Source organism: Oreochromis aureus, linkage group 3 (assembly GCF_013358895.1).
Source record: "Oreochromis aureus strain Israel breed Guangdong linkage group 3, ZZ_aureus, whole genome shotgun sequence".
Taxonomy (NCBI): Eukaryota; Metazoa; Chordata; class Actinopteri; order Cichliformes; family Cichlidae; genus Oreochromis; species Oreochromis aureus.
In genome coordinates this window covers 12,994,919-13,009,385 of record NC_052944.1, presented here as the reverse complement: position 1 = coordinate 13,009,385, position 14,467 = coordinate 12,994,919, and the positions used below count along the sequence as shown (strand labels likewise).

Here is a 14,467-nt window from a genome sequence, read left to right as displayed (position 1 = left end):
ACCTCAGGAATGTGATTCTGGAAGAACGGTCAAAAATTCCTATAAACAAACTCCTAAACCCTGTAAAAGCCTTCCTAGAAGATTTGAAGCTGTTATAGCTGCAAAGGGCGGGCCAACATCATAATAAACCCTATGGATTAAGAATGGGATGTCACGCAAGTATGTGCAGTGAGACGAGTGAACGCTTTTGGCAGTATCGTGTATACGAGATACATAAATAGCGCTCTGATACAAAAGGGATCTGGTGTAGGCAACTAGCTCACAGAGGAGTCAAACTGCACGCTGCAGATGTGCCTGCACATCTGCAGTCTGCTGCAGTTCTACTCTCAATGGCTAAGCAAAGGAGCTTGGCAACAGCCCAATGAGGAAGTCAAACAAAGATGTGAGATAATTCATTTGATCAAGTAGATAAAATGTTGTTGTGAGTCTGTTTAACCAGAAATCCTGGGAACCGACTTGAAGGCGCACAAGCACTTTTTCAGTTTTACCCTAGCAAGCAGGACAATTGACAAACTGCTTAGTGTAGTTTCTACCTGTCCATGCCTCACTTCCAATGCTCTCCCTGGCTTCAAGCTACACTGTAATTAGGCAGTGATCACAAACAAATGAGCCTTTACACAGACTAAACTCCAGAGTGCGTCCCCTTGTGTTGTTTCTAAAAACTTTATTTTCCATGTCACACACCCACCAGGTTAAAGATCTAATTATAATTATTAAAATCATATTTAGACCTTGATTCTTGGCAGTTATTCAGATATGACAACAGCGTAAGCCTGCACACCAGTGTGTATAATATGCTTTCAGCCTAAAACTGAATCTAGGGATAAATACGACTGACAATCCAGTTGGCTAAATGAGGGCAAAAGCAAATAAAGGGAAGTAAACAAGGTGAGACAATGGCAGAGGGTAGGGAGCAAAAGAGGAAACTACCGGGCAAGGAACAAGGAGAGACAACCAGTCAGTTGGGTGCCACGTTACATAATTCTCTCGCTGTATTGATTGCTGTTCTGATTTGGCCTCTAGCCAATATTCATAGCATTTGTAATTATTGAGCCGAAGCCCAGACGGATTGAGAGCGCGAGAGAAAGAGACTGAGATTCTGAGGGCAGATAGACGGCAACCGTTAGAGAGGACTGCAAAGAAGCGAGAAACAGAGGTATGAGTGGAGAAAGGGTGAATAATAGCCGTGAATTTTGGGATGTAGCCAAAGTGACACCAATAAAGAGAGCAAAGAGAAAGGAAGCAGCGGCAGATAATGAAAAGACACAGAGGGAAACAGAGGGAGCATGTTTGAGAGATCATTTAATTGAGTGAGATGGAAATAGCCTAGTTGTGGGAGAGAGGAAACAAGTGTGAGCTGGGATGAGGAGATAGCGACAGATCGAGGAGAGGCGGAAAAAAAAAGTGTGTCAGTGAGTGCAAGGCAGGTTATTCTTGCTGCTGTAATCAGTACTGTTATATAAGCTTGTAGCACTGGGCAGAACAGCCTGAAGCACTGGATCTGCAGGACAGACTGGGTTTACTGCACGCACACGGAGCGCACAGTTCGTCTTCAAACACTTTACAGTAGGAACAGAAAGTGCCTGCGGCCACATATGCTGCATATGAACCTCAACATCGTTCGCAGGTTGCTCTGAGAGTACATCTGCCTGGGAGCATTTGAAAATACACGTTTCCTCTCTGCCTCAGACCAAAATTTCAGGTTTTTCCTGGTTTCGTGTTTCAAGTTTTTGTCGATTCAGCATCTCAAAACCTGTCCTTCCTAACTCATGCAGGATAGGGGTCAGAACTACATCTGACAAGTTTCTCACTTTAGCACTTTTCAGGCACGGACGCCTCGTCAGTTTGACGACTTGATGTCGTTCTGCCTTTTAGAGGTGGATCATGCAACATTACACAACACTGACAGTACTCACATATAGTGGTTGGGATTTGGTAGGACATCAGGTGACACGTTTATTAACTTGGTGGCTATATATCTACAAACTTACTCTGCCACATGCGATATATAATTACAGGAATGCATTCACACACACTTTAGTACAGTTTAGTAACAGTAATCATGGAACTGCAGGTTTTAAAAAACAGCTCAACTGTTTCTGTTTACTTTAAATCACCAAAATCAAACTTTTGACCCACTTTGATCTTCAGTCGCCTGGACCAATTCCCCTGTCAGAGTGAAGATGTGCAACTATACCTTTACACTGCAAATTTCAGTTTTTGCACAGTTTTTCTATTGTAGTAAGTAAAAGGAAATGAGAGAAATATCTCAGCACAACTTTTTGGGCTTTGGGGGAGGGTCAAAACATGAAAACAGTCCAAAGTCCAAAATTTAGGCCATCATTTGCATTTTCCAAAGCCGCCCAATGAGCCAGTTTGGAGTCTTTGCTGGGCCGACTCTGGCCCCTGAGCCTCATGTTTGACACCCCTGTTAACACTATCTTCCTCCATGCACAAATGCATGTGTTGCTTCCTAAACCGTGTCTTTAAGAGGTCACACAGTAGAGATATGAGTCTCCTGGTCGTCACTGTAACATCATCCATCATGTGGTGGGTTAAAGTTACTGGGTCGGACCACGCGGGAATACATGAAAGTGAGCAGGGTGTGCATTCGGACATGAAGCTGAAACATTCAGAAGCGGGCAGATTAAAGGACAGAAGCCACCAAAATAACCAGCACGCATGTTTTCTGTTATTCATCTGACAGCAAAGAAGTAAAATATCTAAGTCAGGAGAGCAAATTCTGGCTCTAGCTGTATCAACACAGTCGGATAATGCAGAGCGGAAGGGGGTGGAGCTACAATGTAATCAGCTAAAACTCTGCTGCGTCTGTTCACTGCTGCCAGATGTTGACTATGCTATGGCTACTCTATTCACTCGGCAGGGTTTTATAACCTAAAGACAAAGAAATCAACAAGTGAGGATGTTTCCCCACACGCAGTTAACTAACAGTCCCACTCTCCCTGTTGTAATCCTTCATCCGGGGGCCTCTCCTTCCTCCCCGTCTTCCATCCTTCGCCCCCTCTGGCACTTCCTCCGTTCTATGACATCCCTCTTTCACTCCCTCCTTTTCCATCTTTGGATGAACTATAGACAGATGAGGGGAAGGAAGCGCAGATAAAGGCATAAAACTATATTAATGAAATGAAAGAAGCACAAAGAGGGAGGAGACGGGCAAGAAGATGGAGGAGAGAAGAAGCAGGGAGGGAGACAGAGAGGTTGTGGTGGAACAGATTTTCCTGATGCTGGTGAATAATTTACTTTATTCTCCCTCTCTCGCTCTCTCTCTTTTTTTTTAAAGATATAAAGATATAATCAACTGGGGGTGGGGGGGTGGGGGTCTGATTAATTGCCAATTAATGTTTAACGAGGCACAGCTGTGTTCATTTAATACTAGTTTAGGCTTTGCCTCTCCTGGCACCCCCTCCCTCTTTGTTTCCCTGAAATGTGTTGCACTCTTCTTCTGCTGTTGATTCTTTGCCACAACAAGTTCAACTGGAAGGATTACCAGTGCGTTCATCAGTCACTACAGAAAAGTAACTGATTTACCCTGTGAGTAGATGCAAAGGCACCACAATAAGCGTCAACGCACACTCACACACACACAGAGCTAAAACAACCCTCCTCTGCGAAGACACATGTACGTCTCTTTTTGTACGACTACAATACTGCTCTTTAAGAAAGACTTGCTTCCTTGCCAAGAGTTAGATCAGAAGAAGAGTGCAACTGACAAGTTGTGGTTTTCCAAAGGGTTATGTGCCACACTTTTCCTTTCCCTGTAACAGTAGCTTCCTGAAAACTAAACTGGATGACATCCAAAAGCACAGCGATGACAAGGCTTCAGGATGACTGTTTACAGGCTTTGTGCTAAGCTAAGCAGCTGCTGCCTGTGGCCATTTACCCGACACACATGAGAGAGACATTAATCTTCAAATCCAACTCTCGGCAAGGCCGTCGGTAAGTGCTTTTAAAGGCCATTTTTGGCACTCGTGCTTCTTTCAGAAAAGTTATGGAAAAGCTTGGGAGTAGTGAAAAATCCTCTAATGATGTCCAAGGAAACCTAACCCCAATCGACTGTCGAAAGACACTTCCCAGCTTTGTAGTGGATGCTCAACTGTGACAGCAATTTCAAAAGAACTGATGGAAAACATCTTATTGAGAGTTCGCTTCTCTTTAATGTTTTAAAAGTTTGCACACCTTAAATCGACAGTTAGATATAAACATAGTTGGAGATGGAAAGAGAGGCTTGGCTATGTACAGCTTTGCACCTGACAGCACAAAGACTCGTAGGATTGTTAATGTTTAAACTGTTAACTGATGACTGAAGTGATTAAAGACCACTAGTGTTCCCCTTAAATGTGTGTTAATGTTAAATAAAGCAGCATTCCTGATGTTGCTTGGCGTATAAATGACTGGACTCCCAACCTCTGCTCTCAAAACTAAATCGTGTTTGCTGAATGTAAATGGTTGAGTTCTTATATAGTGGTTTTCTACACTAATCACACACACTTAAGTGCTTTCTATCCAACACTCACGCTGATGAGTGCATCGGGTTCAGCATCTTGTCCAAGGACACTTTGAGATGAAGCAGTCAGGGATCGACCCGCTAACCACGCGGTGAGTAGATGACCTGCTCTACCCTCCGAGCCACAGTTATGTTAGAGTACTAATATTATTAATGTCCATCAACTCAGAGAAGTATGCCGTGATACACGAAGAATTCATCACATACTGCTGTTGAACTCACTGACACTGACTTTTGGATTCTTCACCATACCCTCATAACTCTGCACGTAAAAATGTACAGGGCTCATCTCGCCTCATCTCTTTCTTTCCTCTGTTCGCCTGATGCATCACACGCCTGGAGCCTCTAGCTTCTTCCCTGTGTGTCTATCTAGGAGAAACATCATCACTAGGCACTGCTCAGATTTAGAGTAACATTTGGTATACAGTGAACTCACTGTATTGTATAACCTGTCTGACCTGAATGCATGTAAATATTATGGCTGTGGACAACGTAGAGCCAGTAAACTACATGGGATGCAAAGTACTGCATCTGTCAGCAGAGTTAAAAGTGTTGTGTTCAGTCATGTGTGTATGTAGCGTACATATGTGTCTGTCTATCCCTTTTTTCCTGTTTTGGCTCTCATTACAATCTGATACCTCTATCCATCTGTTCACAAAGGAGAGTGAGACAGAAGAAGGGAGGAGAGGTGGAAGAGTTGGCCATCACTCTTCATCCACGCCCCTCCTCTTCCTGCTTTATCTGCTTTCTGTCTTTGTCTTATAGCTCCCTACCCACCTCCTCTCTTCTCCTCAACCTTCCCATCCCTCTCTCTAGTCCCTCCTCTCCCTCCTGCCTGTCTTTCTTCTTCTCCCCCTTTCATCTTCGGTTAGAGCCAGAATGGAGCTCAGCTTCATCTGAAAACCCAGCAGGTGTGTGGTGTGTCTAATTGTTCGTAAGTGTGTGTGAGTGTGCAAAATGTGCTTTAAAGTCCTGCGCGTGAGAGCTTTTTTTTCTCGCAAGTCACACTGTGCCTGTGTCTGTAGCTACTGTGTGTAGCGTGCCTGTGTGAGATATCTTGTTTCCTCAGGGGAGGCCAGGCCCATTTCCACTGTCTGCTGCAGCCAACCAACCCAGCAGTGCATCGATAATCTATTAGAGTAAAAACACACACACACACACACAAGCACACACGGATAAGCTTGTTCATCTTACCTGCCACTGTTGAGAACACTCTGGATGCGTATGGACTAAGTGGGTGGCCAAATGCCTGTACCTGAAAAGCGAGCATACCACAGAGATTACAAATAATTCACACATTTCCACACCAGCACTGGCCAATAGAAATCAGACATAGTAGAGCTGACTAAAAAGCCACTTCACACAGACCAACACTTCCACTGCATGTTACACCCAATTGACATAAAGTAAGTAGATACTGAACTTTGCACTTATCTTAATATTTTGCATCAAAACTGCAGGCATTTGTATATAATTTACCCCCTGACCCCACCCCACACAATTCCTGCTTTGAGCAGAATCTCTTTCTGGTAATGTGAGAGATGGGAATGCTTACAAAATTGGACATGAATATCAAAAACAATGGGACCGAGATGAAAATTTGGGCAATGTTGTCTACAAAGTCATCATGCGTGCGCCGACAGATTATTCAGGAGAAGTATCGCTCTGTCCCCTTGAACTTTTATCTCTGTGATACATCCTGGTTCTCCTCCACTGTGCCAGAAGAGCACACTTTTACATTTTTGGGAAGCGGACAAATTCTCAAGGAAGCTGGAAACTGGGGCAGGTGGTGGACAAAGAAATAAAACTACTATTTTCATGATGTGTGCTGGCGCGTGTTGCAGTCAAGGTTGTTTGTGTTGAAAGCTCTCTCCCAGAAACCTCAGGATCTTAGAGTGAAGTTACATTTCTGTCCCCCAAAATCCATGCACCTGATCACACCCCCGGCTTTGTAAGTGTAAACTCTTAAACTGAAAATGGCGGGTTGACTCATCATCAGATAATCCTCCAAAGGAAAGTTGGACCACTTTGAACTGATGAAGAAGACTTTGATTGGGAGATTGGCCGAATCAAAATCAGTTATGGTTGTTCATTTTTATAGACCCATTCCTGGAACTTGGTTCATTACACAACTTGCATAATGAGGCACAACACTGTTCCCTTGATTTTTTTTTTCTGGCACGTTCCTTAAATAATCCTGGCAGAGACTTCTATAGTTTTATAGTATTTTTAACTAAAAAAATATTGAACTCCAAGCTGATTAATTTATTTGCCTATTATAATGCCATTGAACACAATGCAACAAATGTAACACTCAAACATACTTCAGTAGTGCGAGGAAAAGAAAAACACATTTTATTAGCCATGCCTCTCAAATCTAATGCAGCTGACTCACCTTTATGAAGCTTTTCAAATCTAATTTTCAGTTGATTTTGTCAAAAAGGTGATCAAATTTTGTTTACCATTAAAGTAACTAGTGTCGGTGTACAGAACTGCATTAGCCAGAGGTTTCTTCCTATTAAAAGGGAGTTTTTCCTTCCCACTGTCGCCAACTGCCCTCTCACATGGGGTCTTGGATTGTTGTGTTTTTTTTCTGTATAATTTTAGGTCTTTACTTTACAAAGTGCCTGACGTGACTTTTATTGAGATTTGATGCTATATAAATAAAACTGAAATGAATTGAAATGAGTGGATAATATTTTACCACTGTACCTAAAGTTGGTGCTGAATGTATATTAACGAAAACACAAACACACAATCATATGTCTCAACTAAAACTACATAGATGAAACTATAGCAGAAAATATGTACTGACATTTAGATTTTTTAAAAAAGGATCTGATGTAATTCTCCATGTAAATGTGAAAATACACACACACACACACACACACACACACACACACACACACACACACACACACACACACACACACAGTACTAGTCTATTGACCAGCCGTGCAGAGTGGCAGCGATTACACTTGCCAGACATACACCCACGGTTATTATATCCTCAGATATCCAAACTGCATGCACAGGCAGAGGCTTGGAGAAATAGTGATGGACAAACACGCACATGCACAAAATAACACAGGGCCAGACAAAACACATAAACAAGATACCAGCATGATGTAAGAACGTGCAATATCAGACATCACATAATTAAAGCTAAAGCCTGTTTATCGACCAGCTAAGTAGGACAGGAGGAGCTAAGCCCCAAAGATGTAGCCTGTTTACAGCCATACACAGATAATGTAACACAACACTGTTCTGCTGCCAGCCTATATTTACCGTAGCCACATAAGGAACACAAGGACGATTTTTCTCGGCCAAATTCTGGAGGTCAAATAAAGTAATAGAAAGCATTAGTTATTTCCCTGCACCACAGAGAGCTTTGAACAGATACAGCCTGAGTTTCACTCAGGGTTTCCTAACTCCAATGATACAATAAGTACTCATCATTTTATCAGTCCAAACCCCAAAGATCTGCACTGAAATAAAGGGTGAAGGCAACAAATTTGCCATGGTAGGACTAGCACGTCAGAAACTAACTCATTATACAATTTCCAGTTTATTAAAACACTTCTCAGTTACTTCAATTGGTCCTGTAGAGCTCTACAATGCGACATGCAATGAGAAAAAACTGTATGTGCGATAAATTATTTTGATTAAATAGCACTCGCGTGACAGCTTTGTAAAACAGTGTGTTATTTTGTGAATCATAGTACGTCAAAATCAAATTGTTATCATATCAATGCAATTAGCCTTAAATTCAATAACAATTCCCACAATTCCTTTGTGTTTGCTGCCAGCCCACTGGTGGCTCAGAGAAAAATGGAGCAACAGAAGAAAACGAGCCCATACAGAATATCAGATTATTTGTATTGTGTAACTATTTAATTCTAATAATGTGTCAGACAAGGTAACCTGGAGACTTAAATAAGTCGGAAGAAAGTTGTTTTTAAAAAAAAACAATGAAACTAGTAAGAATGTCCCATAATCCAGTGCTGGTTAAAACAGTTTTATTATCTTTGCCTTTAGAGTTTAAAAAAATCCAGCAACAACAAACAATGATTTTAACTCTCCTTAAATTAATCTGCCTACTGTCTGCATTAGGAAACTCTTAAAACCCCACAAACGTTGACTTTAACACAGTCAAAGCTCTAAATGCATTTAATTTTCAAAATAAAAATTAGTCAAGCCTTTACCAATTTCCATTTCAAAAGCACAAAACCCGAGCAATGATTTCAGGTAAACCCTAAATAATTCCATCATCTACCATTTTCTTCCTTTTGATAATCCCCAGATTCCTGCCTTTTGGAATTCCTCCACAGATTATCCCTTGGCTTTAACTCCTCCAGGGGCAAGGAGCAGGGGTGGAAGGGGTGGTAGTGGAGTGCAGGCTGAGAATGGCGAAGGAGGGGGTTGGGGGTGTGGGACAGCGAGTGTTGTTTTAAGAAGTTGGAAGTCTGTGAATCTTGCTGTGCTTGTAATTCCCCCTACGGACATGTTTTATACACGTCAAGGAATTCACTGGATTCCTCTCTTGTAAGCCTGCTCCTGATTCCCTAGTCTCACTTCTTTCCTTCTGCTTTCTTTCTTTTTCCTTCTTTAGGGAACAGAGATATGTAGGTAAATGCACACAGCCAGGCTAGCTTCCAACATTTCCCATGATCTGCCTGACAACAGCCTGAGGGCCTACACATGGGCACACTTACATGCCCACAATAATAGAGAATTGAGATGGCAGGAAAAAAAGAAAGCAATAAGGGGCCCTGCGACGAATCCTTGGGGCACTCCAACCTTGTGACGCAGCAGCCGCCCCCTTGGCTGCTAGGCCAAACTAACCAGTGGTTAGAAGCTGTTCTGCTCCGGTTTGCTAGCTGCCTTTGTTTGGCAGAAAACAATGACAATCCCCCTCTCTCTAATTTACAAGGGAGTTGGCTCATTCCTCTGGGTGGAATGTACAGTGGGAGCAGCCTGCATTTCATGCTAGGGTGGAGAGATCGGTGATTGGGGAGGTGATCATCCGGCCAGAGTGGGGCTGCTTTAAGGGAAGGGTGAGTGAGTTTAGTGGCTATTTTTAGACGACATGTCATTTCAATCCGTGGCATGTTTCTGCGCTGTGGTCAAGGAAGGAAACACTGGTGGGGATACGTGGCCTTGCACTGTACTCGCAAATCTGTGCAACAAAGTAGAAACCTGCAAAGAACCACTTCAGCAACCAGACAAGTTACATTGGGGAAAAAAACAAGAGAATGTGAGAAACAAATGCTGAAATCCATATCCACAAAGAGAACAGCGAACAGAATCCTCACCAAACACACCTTAGACTGCGAGGACAAATCATCAAAGCTTACTGAAATCCACACAAAAACATATGCAAACAGCCACGCAGTCACTCCATCGCCAAACCACCACCCACTCAATTTCACTGTCACCTCACTTAACCTGCAGTGCACTATAAGAGCTAGTAAAGATGCTGAGAGAGAGGCAGAACGGTGAGGAAGATGCACAAATGGAATAAAGGCAATCTAAGATCAGCATGTTTCACTGAGTCTGTGCAAAGCCTGAAATGAAAGGGGATAAAAGAGAGCCAGAAAGAGAGGGAAGGAAAGACAGACTTCATAGAGCATATGGGGACCTAGATTCCTTCGCCTTCCCTCATCCTTCCTGTTTCCCCTCATCTCACACACCTGGGACCATTACTCCTAGAGGAACCAACACCCAATCTAACTCTCCTTTTTTTAATTAGTTTTCGATCTTTCTTCATCCATATGCTATCATCTGTCTGTCCAATCTGCTGTCTCTTTAGACTGCCTTCATGACGATATCTTACCAGACTGAACTAATTTTTCTCTTACACACCTGCTTCTACAACTTTCCTGTCCAATTATTGATTTGAAATTACAGCATTAACATAACATAGTAACACAGTATTTAAATGGTGGATAAATCTACATGTATAGCTCTCTTTGCCACATTAACTCTCTAGCTACAGTATTTGTGTGCATGTGGTGATTAGTCCACAGGGATGCAGTTTTAGAAAGTATGAACTATTCTCACATATTATTGCTTAACTAATTTAGGCAATTAAGTAATGGCTCAGCCACATTACAGTAAAATTACAACAGCAACGTCTTGACCACGAAGAAAAATGTGGTTGTGCGGTGGCTGCATTGAAATTTTGTTGACTTTTTTGCTGTTAGAGATTGACTGCAAGTTGTTGTAGCAATAACTAGAAGCAGAAAAACCTCAACCTCTGGGTGACCACTTTCAATCTTTCTGCAACACGACTGTTCACCACGTGGGAGGCAACCTGTCTCGAAACACTCATAGCCTAACTCAACCTGACTGTAATCACTCTCAGATAGATAGACAGGCGAAGGTTTGCAAGTAACTCTGCAATATTGGACTTGAATCAGTTGGTTGCCAAGGTTAAACTCTGGTTATGCATAACTAGAGTTTAACCTTGGCAAGGTTGCCTAGTGTCTATGTGATTTTGGCCCTAAATTGCCATCCTGCAGGAACTACATCACTTTTCATGGAAGGATTTCCAAATTTGTGGTTTAAAGTTTTAATGTTCTGGCTGTATTCTGAGTGTGAGTAGTTAATGGGAATTTCTGTATAACTAGAAGGCAAATCATTTGGTTTTTTGCCATTTTATCACAGTTAATAGCCGTATTATCACAAACAGATTGCATGTAATTGCCAACTTGGCCACCATTCAATCCCAAGGAGATAGCATACTGATACTGAGTGTCTCCATGTTACTACTTTCTTGATGCACCAAAGTCCCTTTGAAGATGCCTACTGAAAGTGAGTGGACAAAGACCTGGTCCCCGTCTTTGAAGCAACCATTCCAAAGGCAACGAGACTGCCAGTTTATTGCACATGGTCAAACGTGGTTAATTTTAGTCGTGCTGTGGCTTCAAAGCACTGTTTTCCTTAGTTTTACTGTAGCTTAAAGTTAAAGTCTTCAAACTCTTAACGCTATATCTCAGTAAATTGCAGATTGCAGTCAACTGAATTCTGTTTTCTTATTCCTCCCAAGTAGAGCGCATAATCCTAGCTACGGTGGCCACTGTAGGACAAGCAACTCTGGCTGCCATTCATTTGTACTGAGTGTAGGCTATCAGTCCACTGTTTACCTCAGGGTTTTGTGTCCACGTCTGTTTACTCTGGAGGAGGCTCTAAAACTTCGTGAAAGGACTCCAATATCAGTCGATGAGTCAGTGAAGCTCACTTCTCTCTGGTTACACAGTGATACTGAGGTGTTTTGTTGAGGATATCCTGAACTTTTCGGTTGGTAAGAGTTGCTGTCTTTGCCGCTGTTAGCTGCTCTTAGCCAGAGTTGATGAAATTTTCTTTGAAGTGGATCTAACATTGTTGGACACGAAACTCTAATGATATGAGAATATCATCAAACTCATCAAACCACTCTCAGGTGATGGGAGGGTCACAATATATTGTGTCTTATTGTCTAATTTTATGTAAATATGTAACTGTGACAATATCAAGAATAATTAAGAATTTTTATGCATATTTTCATTTGTAAGAGCCCTGACTTTAGCTCATGAGATAAGGCTCGAATATCCCTTCTGGGATGTTAAAACACAGCTATGATCCGGTATATCTTAATTCTGCAGATCCAAATTAAAATTTGCCTTCACACCACAGAAACACCTACAAATTCTCTTCTCTGCCGCCTTTGGTCTATCACTCTGTATCTCTGTTTCTGTTTAGCTGTAATTTCTTACATGTACAAAGAAATAAAATAATTACAAGTGACTCTAATTTGTGCATTTAAGGCTTTTTCTTCTATACCCATTTTGTGAGAATAATCAATTTCAACTTGAACCAGGTAGGTTTGTTGAAAACAAACGTGCCTTATAGAATTAGACTGGCAAAGTGACATTTAAGGAATTACTATGAGTTGCTTTTTTTTTTCTCGAACATGACGTGAACACCGAAAACACCACATATAGAGTGAAGTGCACATTTGAAAGTGTGCTTCGCTTTGATGTGTGCAGCCCTGACCTCAAAAGGGACAACTCATTATATGCATGTGAAGAGTATCTGACAGGGACTGAGACAGGGTACGAAGGAATTTATAACTCACTAAGATTACTGAGACCATACACCAGTAAGCCCACATCAAAGATGTCCACTTTCTTTGAACTGTATATGTGCATTTTCAAATGAGAAAAAGCAAACAAACAAACAAACAAAGGAACAACCACAAACAAAAAAGTACCTTCATGAATAGGATACACAAGTTCCCCCCGAGGTTCAAAGGAAACATACACTGAAAGCAGAGATGTATAAAAAAATGTAGATAACCATTTAAAACACCTTTAACCCTTTTTCTAACTTCCAAGTAAGCCGGGAGAAAAGTCAGTGTAAAACTTTTCTGGTATATGGAAATGTAACTAAGGTTGTATATGTCCCAGTTAGGACTCTAAGCCATTCTGAAAAGATGTTATAAATACACTACAGACAAGTGTAACCTTCCACCCTCATGATTTATGATGTCCAATAATGCCTCAGCTTACTTGGTTTCATGATGGCCATTACTATGAGTTATAGTGGTGTTAATGAGAGCTATAGCAGTGTCTACACGGATTGCACATGACTGAAAATGAATAGGTAGAAAACCACAAAAACCCAAAACATAATTAAGTCAATAACCAGATTTTCCGCAGAAATGACAAATACTAAGGTGCCCCCAGTTGAATAAGTTATACTGAAGGTAAAGATAACAAGTTTACAAGCACCAAGTCGATGTGAAAAGGAACAGCTCTTCAGATTAAATGGGCAACTTCATTTACTGTACGTAAACGAGTGAAATGCAACAACACGATCCCAAAAAGAAACGCACACAGGCAGAACAGAGGTGGAGCGATGCCAAAGTGATTTCAGTGGTTGATGCGTGACAGATGAGCAAATTTTGCAAGGGTGTCAAAGAGCACACAGAAGAAAACACAACAGAAAAAACAAAACATGGATAATTGCATCCTGAAACTTGAGCCTATCTAAACACTTTCTGGCTTCCTGTAGTCAATTATCCCTGTTGGCATCCACTTTACAGTAGGTACGGCTATGAACTGGTGAAGTTCAGAAAGGAAGTCTATCATTCCCCAGAAAAACCCACTGAACCAATGTCATACACAAGTTACTCACAGGGCCAAACCCCTGAAGGGGAAGTCAATAACACTCACACTCAGTAACACGGTTACTTAGGCTCATTTTTTTAGCAAAAAAAATAAACCAAAAATAAACACCAACCAGACCCTCGTAAGATGTGGCCACAAATGAAAGCTACAGTAGGAAGAATAAACATGGTTTACCTTGAGTAACATGTTATTCATTGAATTACAAACACGAGGTCAGCTGAAACCCTGCAAGTGCGCTTGACTCTTAACTGTTTCAGGGGAATAGTGACAGCCAAATATGCCATTAAGATTTAACTGCTGAGTGTACAAAGGTATATTTTGGTGACTGCATAGTTTTTGTTTGAGCTACTAATTAGAAGATGGAATGCAGTGAAATGAAGTGGGTGGAGATGACCAAATGACGCAACGGCATTAAATCAAGCCGAAAAGAAAAATCCCACGACTGTGTTCAATATGGTGCAGCATGTGCTGTTCAGCGGTGCTATATTTGTGAGAGAGGATATTTTTGTCGGTCCCTCACTGCTTACACACATTTCTTCCATTGTCTATTCGTAACCTCGCCCTCCCTCTGCCTGGTTGCTAGGACACCTGCTATGAGCACGTGTAGCAGCCTGACTGTCAGGCCTAACTTTTGACCCCAAACAACTCTAAACCTTATGACCTCAGCAGTGGTCTGAGTTCATACCGACCACCCCTACCGCTCTGTATGTATGTGTATGTATCTGTATGTGTGTGTTTTCTTGTGTCTGTGCATGACAGTCTGAGCACA

General features: G+C 41.7%; 1 protein-coding gene across 1 annotated transcript in view; it reads right to left on the bottom strand.

The window, feature by feature from the left end:
- kdm6ba (lysine (K)-specific demethylase 6B, a) overlaps window positions 1–14,467 on the bottom strand; it is a 107,165-nt gene that overhangs the window by 54,123 nt on the left and 38,575 nt on the right. The window contains exon 4 of the mRNA XM_039609384.1: window positions 5,720–5,780. The gene's annotated coding sequence lies outside the window, so the exon portion shown is untranslated. The remainder of the gene's footprint in view (window positions 1–5,719; window positions 5,781–14,467) is intronic.